We start from the raw sequence: 10352 nt of genomic DNA on the forward strand, positions 1-10352 counted from the left end.
CGATCCCAGGCGCTGGGACCACGACCCAAGCTGAAGGCAGAGGCTCAACCCACTGAGCCACCCAGGCACCCCTGTTTAATATTTTAAATATAGAACTCTTCACAAATTTGTGTGTCAGCCTTGCACAAGGACATGCCAATCTCCTGTATTCTTCATTTATTTAATTTTTTAAAGATTTTATTTATTTATTTGACACACACACACACACAGAGGGAGAGGAAGGGAGGGAGGAAGCTCATAAGTAGTGGCAGCAGCAGAGGAGAGGGAGAAGTAGGCTTCCCTGCTGAGCAGGGAGCCCAATGCAGGACTTGACCCCAGGACCCTGAGATCATGACCTGAACCGAAGGCAGACAACGCTTAACTGACTGAACCACTCAGGAACCCCTGTATTCTTTCATTTAAACAAAAGTCGTCAGTGGTCTATATGGTAAAAAATAAATTAAGTGGTCACATTGAACAAAGACATGTTCTAATTTTTTAAAAAACGGACTACACAGAAGCTGAAATTAAAGAATCTGACACTGGTTGGAAAGTGAAAAATCTGTGAAAAAAATCTTTCTTTTGACCTCATGGGGTTGGACTAAATTTAAATTCATGTTTTCCTAAAGCAAACTAATTCTTCCCAAAGATTCAGCCAGACAACACAGGCCTCGAGGTTCAGGTTTCATGCCGGAGCTTGCGAGCATGGTCCCCTCTCAGCGTTAAGAGCTGATGTGAGCAGGGTTGCTAGAGCGGCTTCTGAGGAAGCTTTCGTGTATCAACATAGCCCTTTCCAGTTCAAAGCTTCTCCCTGGGATTTCTGTGTTCTATGGGGTGAAAAGACTTGGTCAATTCATTTGAATCTGGTCACGAGAGCCCAATCTGTCACTTTCTGACTTAGGTTTTTCTGACCTTAGACAAATCCAGAAAGTATAACTGCCCCAGACTAGACAGGGTGATTAGCCTAGGTACCACAGGTTAAGCAGAAAAGGGAAGACGAAGCCACCCCCTCGCCCTGAACCTTGATTTTGTTTATAGATGGCAACATTTATGTGGAAAAATGTGTTTGCGCCAGCCTCCTTGAGCAGCACTGGGGCAGCTCTCTCCTCCTTTGTTGAACTAAGCTTGGAAAAAGCACCTCCAAGTGAGGAATGGCTGGCACTGGGCAGAACGTGCTGTATATTTCCACAGTCTACTCCAACATAAACAGACCAGGCTTCTTAGTTCGTGAAGAGCCAGGAACTCCCCTGCTCGAAGAAGACAAAGGCCACAGCCAGGGAAATCAGGAAATAGATCAAGTGCACAATGCGTGCCCATCTTCCTCAGCTCCCTCCCCGTACATATCCAGGGCGCTTGCTTTCCTCTGCATAGTTTCCCGTACCCTGGAATGTGGTGTTTAGCATGTAGCTCCAGGATGTGGTGCTCTGAACCTCTCAGGCATCCTTGTCTTTTAGGCGCAGGCAGGGAAAGTGAGAGAGACATTTCGTACTCTGAGCTCTTGATTACTGGATGCAAAGGGCATCTGGGCAGCACCGGGATGGACCCTCAGACCCCAGAACCTGACGGCCAGATGTGAATCTAGCTACATCACTGTATTTGTCAGGGAAAGTGTTGTATTTAACAGCATACACCCAAATCTCAGAGACTAAGCAAAACACAAACTTACTGCTCACTCAGGTCACTTAGCAACTGCTTCTGTAGGCTCTGCTCCACACAGGGACTCAGGCTCACTGCACCCACAGCATCATCCAGGGCCCTGCAGTTAAGTCAGGGAAGGGTGATCATGGTCTGGAGATGTGTCTCACTCTCACCCGCTAGCCAGGGACCAGCACTCAGTTATACAGTGTCACCCGTGTGCAAGGGAGGTTGGGAAATGCAGTGTAGCTGTGTGCCTACAGGGAAATAGAAAATGGTTTGGCGAACAACTACCTGGTGTCTCCCACAGCCGCTTACTTAAGGAAGTTTCTATGTTATATGTTTTTGCTTCTTTCCCTGTTAATTGTATTACTCAGGATCCTCCAGAGAAACAAAATGTATGTGTGTGTATGTGAGTGTGTGTGTGTGTGTGTGTGTGTGTGCGTGTGTAAGAGAGAGAGAGACAGCTATAGAGACAGAGATAGAGAGAAAGACTGACTTTACAAAACTGGCTCACATAACTGTTGAAGTTGGCAAGTCCAAAATCTACTGGGCAGATCTTCAGGCAAGAGTTTATCTAGGCTTGAGTTTGAATGTGAGGTCAGCCTGGAGGCAAAATTCCTCCTTCACCTGATTGGATGAGGCCCACACATTATGGAGGTACCCTGCTTCAAAGCCTACTGATTTAAATTTAATTAAATTAATTAATTAATTTATTTATTACTAATTTAAATGACTTTATTGAGAATTTGGAATGGTCTCTGGGAGGAGTCACTTTGCACAGCACACAGATTTTCTCTCTCTCCTTTTTTGTCTTCTACCTTTTTGCAGATTGCTTGTGGAATCTCAAATTCTTCTCCCTTCTATTACATAAAGCAACTTCTTCTAATCTCTTCTTCCTTTCATGGCACAGTGTTGGCCAACAAGTTTCTGGGAGTCCCACCTACTACCCAAAGAACTTCTCTTTTCTCAAAGATAGTTCTCTTCCTTAAAGGGATTTTGGAGTCAGCAGTTAAATTAACATTTTCTACATTTTGTTTAAATTTAATTTTGATTTGATTCTGAAAAGTACCTTCAAAGCAATATCTAGACTAGTGTGTGACCAAATATCTGGGCACCATGGCCCAACAAGTTAATACATAATGTTAACCATTATAACGGGTATAATAAATTAATACAATAAAGTACCCAGGACCATGTCTGGCACCTACAAAAGTCTCTGTAAACATGATTTTACTGTCACTACTGTTGTTCTATTATCCTCACTACTAGCACCTGAGGCCTGAACATGGTACCAAAGCACTACCATCTCCTTACCACTCCCCTCAATGACCCCATCAAACCAGCTAGGGAGTTATTAACCTATAAAGGGCTTATCTTGCTTAAATATTTTCTCTACAAAGCATAGTCTCATCTACTATTTTACTCATTCACTCAAACTTATGAAGCAGGCAAGGTGAAATTATTCCTACCGTTCTTATTTTCAAGCTGAAGGTCAGAGAAGATGGCTGCCCTCCCACCCACCCCTCCTAATCCCATCCTCCAGTTTCTGTTTTAGGAGAGCTACCCCTGCCCTGTGTAAGAGGTGCCTTTCTACTAACCTGACCTAAAATTCATTCTATATTATATTCCCATAGAAGTAATAATGTAGGGGCGCCTGGGTGGCTCAGTGGTTTAAGCCTCTGCCTTCGGCTCGGGTCACGATCCCAGCGTTCTGGGATCGAGCCCCACATCGGGCTCTCTGCTCAGCGGGGAGCCTGCTTCCTCCTCTCTCTCTGCCTGCCTCTCTGCCTACTTGTGATCTGTCTGTCAAATAAGTAAATAAAAAATTAAAAAAAAAAGAAGTAATAATGTAGTAAGTGTTGAGTAGGATTAACTGAAATACTCCTATTGATACTACACTTCAGGGATTCCATGAATTAAATAGGTATTTACACACAGATCTCGGGGAACCTAATTAACCATTTAAAACATTTAAACTATTATATCCATGGAAAAACTAGCCCCACAATTCAAGAAATCAGCTTACAAATGAATTCTGGGATTTGACTCTGTCTGTAAGAGAGGATTTCCTGCATGAGTGCAGATACCAGCACTGGCCTAGGCACTGCTGGGAGCCAGTTAGAGGTTGTCTTTGGTCTTCTTCCCATTCCCTGTGTTCTGGGGCTCACCCTTCTGTAGCCACTCTGTTTTCTCCATCATTATTTATACTAAATAAATAGGACAGAAACAGAAGCCAAGACTATCTGACTTGGCTCTGCCCAAACCAGTTGCATGACCTCAGAGAAGTCTTCTTACTTTGGCTTCCTTGACTGCAAATCATAGGGGTTTTATGAACTCATGGTAGGTTGCCTGTCGGCTACAATATTTCTCAGTCTACTCTGTGTCACCCTTCCACAGGGTCTGATATCTACCTAATGACCCAAACTCACAAAGCTCAGCTTCCTCTCATCCTACAGAGTGGTTCTGAAGTCTCAAAGACAGATCATAATGACCCCAAAGCCTTCAACACACAAAGGAAACTATTCCTAAAGGTGGAAGTTCAAGCACAGAACCACTCTACTAGGCCCCAGCCTTTGTCCCCTAAATCCTATCAATTGGGAAACAGCACATTCTCCACCCTCTCACCACTCAGCCTGGGATTATGTACCAGCCACCCCAGGCTAGGCAGAGAATGTTTATGCAGGCTGAAATAATCGGAGTAACTGAAGCCATGAGGAGCTCAGATGCAGAGAGTCATTCAATGGCAGATATTGCCCCTCAAAACCCAAATCCCTTAGAGAGCAAATTATTTCAGCTGCCCGAGCTGGTACACTTTTCAGTGCACTTGGTAGAGAGCCTCCTTCCCAGTGAAAAGCACGATCCTCTATCCCCAAGGACACTGGTGACCCCCACAGAACCTTTTCTCCCTGACCTGCATGCTGGCCAATCATGCTCCTCTGAAACTAGATACTATGAGGCCAGACCTGCACATAGCAAAAGAGGCCACCCAGCTCATTAATCCAATGAAAGGATAGCTTTACACAGGGCACATAGCGTTCCACTCAGCCCATAATGCCTGCATGTGTCTGGGGGCGGCATTGCTGTGAAATATCCAAGACAAAGCTAAGCCTGCTGGGCAGGCCACCTAGTCTCGTCAACTCGGAGCAAAATAAGGCACCCAGTTTAGTATAACACAGACCTAATGGTTCTGAGACCTAGGGTTTGGCCCAGTTTCTGTAACTTGCTTAATAGGTAACCTGGGACAAGTCATTTAAAGTTACTTAAATTCTGTAGGAACTTCTAACTCCAGAATTCTATCACAGAACTATATATAACCACAAATTTATGACAGTCTTTACTTTTATTATTTTCTCTCCAAAAGAAGGTGGCTAAAAAGTGAATGAAAAACTAACATCAGATAATTTTGACATACCAGGATAGTCTTTCAATCCTCCCACTGACCCAATGAGACAAGTATTATTGTCCTTATTTACAGATGAGGAGGTTTAGTAAATGCTATAAGCTGACTTGTACCTCCCCAAAATTCATAAGTTGAACCCCTAACCCCCCAGTTTGACTGTGTTTGGAGACAGAATCTTTAGAGGAGGTAGTTAAGGTTAAATGAGGCCATTAGGGTAGGGACTTATCCCATAGGACTGGTGGCCTTGTAAAGAGAAGAGAGAGAGACCTTCCCCTATCACATTCACAGAAGAAAGACCAGGTGAGTGTACACCGAGACAGCACCTGGCCCAGCACATGCTCAAAAAATATATTTGACTGATGACTCCATAACATTCATTTAAACCTGAAAAGTGAACTTGAACCTCCAGTCTCTGGGCTCAGGAAGTTTGAAAATAGTTTTAAATCTCCTATTACTTAATGAATACTTCAATTTTAAGAATGACAGACATAAACCATTCAACTAGAACTGGACAATTACAAATTTCTGAAATAATTTTTGTTTTTTAACTGCCTACTAATTTTAAGTCAAAACTTTCTCTGATGCTAGTTCCAGGGTGGCACTGCCATTAACATTGCAGTAATCAACAGAAAGCAGACTTTACTAGTTGATAACACCTGCCATCATTTTTTCTATATCTTTTTATCACAGTCTCCTTTGGTCAGGGTATAGAATAACTCAGGTTATCATTTATGTTATAATACACTAAATTGATATACCTAAGTGACCTGACAACCTCCAAGATTGTTTGGAGGGGGAAAAAAGTACAAAACAATGTTTGTTAAACATTACCATGTATTTTTAAAATGTAAAGAATTACACACATGTAAGTACTCATGCATGTACGTATGCATGTATTTCCTGGACCTGCACAAAATATCCTTGAAAGGATTTACCAAAACACTAGTAACATCAGCTTTCTCTAAGGAGGAGAACTTGAAGGACTGAAAGAGGAAGGGAAGAGAGGTTTTAAAAATATGTGTGTGTGGTTTCTTAAAATTATTATTTACTATTCCATTGAGGCAAAATGTGCAAATCTTAAGTGAATAGATCAATGAATTTTTACATATGTATCCACTCATTTAAACATACCCTGATCAAAACACAGAACATTTCCAGAGCCTCAGAAGATAGCCCTGCTCCTACATAGTCAATATCCAGCCCCCAAAGATAAGCACAGATCACAGTATAAATGGATTCACATAGTGTGTAATCTTTTTTGTCTGACTTCTTTCATTGGCTATAATGTCAATGAGAGTCATCCATTTTATTTTTCATGTGGCAGTTCTTCTTCATTACCATATAGTATTCCATTGTAGAAATGAATATACCACAGTGTGTATATCTACTACTGTTGATGGACACTGCATTGTTTTCAGTTTGGGAATATAATGAATCAAAGCTTCTGGGAGTATTCTGGTAGTATTCTAGGAGTCTCCTGGTCGTCTTACATGTACTCATTTCTGAGGAATTATTAGGTCACAAGGTAAAGGTATTTCAGCAGTAGTAGATATTTCCAAGCAGCTTTTCAAAGTATTTGTACCAATTTACACTCCCATCTTCTGTGTATGAGCATTCCAGTTAGTTATTTCACATCACTGCCAACATTTGGTATTATCAAAGGGAGACATTCAGCAAGAATCTATATAGAGAGATATATATGTATCTTTCTACAACTTTTGCCTTCTTTTCGAAGATTTATTTATTTTAAAAAGACAGAGTACATGCACAAAAGAAAATGGTGGTGGGGAGGGACAGAGGGAGAGAATCTTCAAGGAGATTCCCTTCTTAGTGGGGAACCCCAGACAGGGTCAATCCCCCCCTGAGGTCATGACCTGAGCCAAAACAAAGAATTGGTCACTTAACCAATTGAGCCACTCTGGTGCCCCTGCAACTTCTCATTTTGAACCATTTGTATAGATTGCCTATTCATGATTAAATAAATGAAAATGTAGCATGAACACTTAACAAAAATGAAAGACATAAGCTGGCAGAAATTATTTATCTTTCTTTAACATAGACAAACGGCTAGAAACTCTCCAGATATTCAGTGCAAAAAAGGAACCAAGGACCCTGTGACCTGCACTCTGTAAATGGTGCTCAGAATTCCATTAAGTCGTCAGTCTGAGAAAGAGATGACCACCTAAGACATGAAAAATGTCAAGGACCTTAAAAGACCACTGCTCTGGTGCACCCTCACTGTTGAGAGTGGCCAAAGGAATCTCTGGCTAGAGAAAGAAACCACAGGAAGACTTAGAAGGTACCATCCACAAAAGCTGTATCTAGGAGCAGCCTTCTCTGCCACCTTGCTCCATCACCAAGAAATCGCTTCCAGAAAGCACTGGTACAAATGGTAGACTGGAGGGTCAAACCAGAGAATCCTCATTACTCAAGATCTTTTACACTATTACTATCTTATCTGAATCATCTTCAACATCCAAAAAGAGACTACACTAGAGATCGCCAGTTTGGGAATGCATACTTCCTTACTGGGGGAGGACAGCCATTCCTCATCAGGAGGGAGGACACTGGAAGCTCAAAAATCCTGCATAAAGTCTCCAGACAGCAACAGACCAACCATCCAAGTTCCAGTAGAGAAGACAACCAGGAAAGGATGGGTTAAATCACCTGCTTCAAACTCTTTCAACCATGACCCACAAGAAGAAAAACATTTTACATTGAAACCCAATACACACAGTAACAAATCTAAGTTGTCATCAGTTGCAAGATACACTATAATTTTACCACTAAGCAGGAACAAAAAAAGTTGTCCATAATAAAACTCATCGTGATTTCAGATATTTGTAATGAAAAAGTAGTATGTCTTAAATAGAATATAACTTGGGTGGAATATAGAGAACATGTCAAATAACAACCCTAACCTTTATTATGTGCAATCAACTTAGATACTTACCATTCTGTTTTATTTAATGTCATTTCTCCCCAAAGTGCTGGTAGTGATCCATTAAGGTGATTTCAAATCCATTAATGGATTTCAATCTACAATTTGAAAAATACTGGATTAGAATTAAAGCATAGGACTTCTAAATAATTGTATTAAGAATTCCAAAGAGTGTAAATAAGTCTACTGGTAGGACAACTGAATCCAAGTGGCAATTACTCTACAGTATATCAGTACACATCTCTGGGTTGAATTGCCTAGAAACCTGAGGCAGAGCAGCCTGTAAACACTGCTATGGGAATAATTCAAGACAGTGGTGCTGTAGATGTGCATTGCTATAATTAAGCCAGAAGACATGTCAGCCAGAGCATTTCTGAGTGCTGATTCCTGCATGCCTCCTGTATGTTGTAAGGTATGTCTCCAAAATTAGAGTAGCTGAAAGCCCCTGAAAAGTGCAATAATCCTTCCCTATAACACCCCTGCCTGGGGGTGTGAGGCTGCTATTTATAAGCAAGAGGGAAAATACCTTAACTTCTTCTGTTTTACAAGTCTCTACCAATGTAAATTATAATAGCCAATCCAAATACTATTCTGGTACCACAGTTTCCCCCATATTTTGGAGTCAAATCTTTTCCATTCACATGTGAGCCCAGGGAAAAATCAGATGAGGAGTTTTTTCGTTGTGCATTGCTTGTGCTTTCAGCTATGCACTGAGCATCATCTGAGGGAGATGTGCATTGAGCCACACCGAACACTGAAGGACTTTCTATTGTAATTACAGACAAGCTGAACACCTTGTCAAGAGATGGTAGCACAGAGCAGATAGCTGAGTCCTATTTTGTGCTTCACATGGAGTGAGGACTGGACAAGAATGATCCCCCAAAACTTTTACTTTTCTAAAGCATTTCCAGGAGTGGACTCCTCAGGAACTGTATCCACACGGATAAAAACATAGACAGAATTACTGTAAGCTGAACAAAGTTTAACCATTTTTCCAATTCAGTAGATTTAAAAAAATATTGTCTTGAGAATGCACATCCTCCCCCCCCAAAAAAACCAAGAAAGTATCAATGAAGTCAAAGAGCAAATCGAAGAAAGTATAATCCAAGAGACCAAAACCAAGTGGTAAATCTTGGGGCTTCATAAGCAGATACTCAGATCTTTTCGTGATCTCAAAAAGTTTCTTTCTTTTCTCTGCCAAATCAGGCCTATTGCTATTCTTGACTAGAGGAAAGATCTTCTGAATGTTTGGAACCACAGTGATGGGTGGTCAGGGAAGCTATATATCACCATACAGGTTATTCACTGCACAATAGCGCCCAGCCAACAAGGCTGACATGCAGTTCACATTCATTTTGTCCAATGTGCCTCCTGGCACATGGATGCTTCTGCCCGGAGGGAAGGGCCCCTTTTTGAGTTTGCGACAAGGCACCACATGGGTTAGTGGAGGGTCTTGAAAACAGGAGGGAAGGGGTGAAGCAGTCACTAGCTCTACCATATTCAGATACATGGCAAATCACTAGCATTTCTTCCTAAATATCAGCTAGCTCTAAGGAATAAGTTGGCATTTCAATCCAGAAATTGAATCTTAGTGTAACTCTACATGTACTTACCATATACCTGAAATGTAGCTGTAATGTTCCCTTGGATCCTATTTATTTGAAATTTGGTTCAAAAGTCCCCATGCAATTTGAGGATGAGAACTGGGGGAGAAGGGAAGAGATGAGGGGAGAGGAAGTATCAGAATTGAGCACCTGTGATACAATAGTTTTTTCATACGTTAAGGTACACTCAAACTACAATTATTGTCATTAAAAGACTATACTTTGGCATGTCTGTCATAACCTCCTACTCTGACCTCCAATCTTAGATGAAACAAAAACATGTCTTCCTTGTGGAAAGACTATTGATTTCCATCACAAAAGCAATAGCTTCGTTCTTTTAATTGTTAATTAGCCAGTCAGAGCATGTGCATAAACAATAGGTAGCAGGTTTAAGACTCAGCCTAGGCACCAGTTCAAATTTGAGCCATCTACTAAGAAGCATCAAACTGGAAACTACCTATTGCAACTTCTTGTTCCAGCCCCAGCAGCTTTCAGTGTGTTCTCCCATTGGTTTTTCAAAGGATCTTATAGACTAGTCCAACTAGTACACCTGCTGCTCAAAAAACCCACTATGGGTGGTGCCTGGGTGGCTCAGTCATTAAGCATTTGTCTTTGGCTCAGGAGTCCTGGGATAGAGTCCCGCATCGGGTTCCCTGTGCAGCAGGAAGCCTGCTTCTTCCTCTCCCACTCCCCCTCTTATTGTGTCTCTCTCTGTCCAATAAAATAAAATAAATCTTTAAAAAAAAACCAAAACAGAAAAACCCACCATGGACCTGGCTCAGCAAAACAC

At 41.5% G+C, this 10352-nt stretch overlaps 1 protein-coding gene across 1 annotated transcript in view; it reads right to left on the minus strand.

Annotated features, from left to right (window-relative positions):
• Positions 1–9661, minus strand: part of EGFLAM (EGF like, fibronectin type III and laminin G domains) — a 373971-nt gene extending 364310 nt beyond the window's left edge. Inside the window, exons 1-2 of the mRNA XM_080803310.1 lie at positions 9572–9661; positions 7971–8056 (exon numbers count right to left, since the gene is read on the minus strand). The gene's annotated coding sequence lies outside the window, so the exon portion shown is untranslated. The remainder of the gene's footprint in view (positions 1–7970; positions 8057–9571) is intronic.
• Between the last annotated feature and the right edge of the window lie 691 nt (positions 9662–10352).

This window comes from Martes martes (genome assembly GCF_963455335.1).
Source record: "Martes martes genome assembly, chromosome: 5".
NCBI classification, from domain to species: domain Eukaryota; kingdom Metazoa; phylum Chordata; class Mammalia; order Carnivora; family Mustelidae; genus Martes; species Martes martes.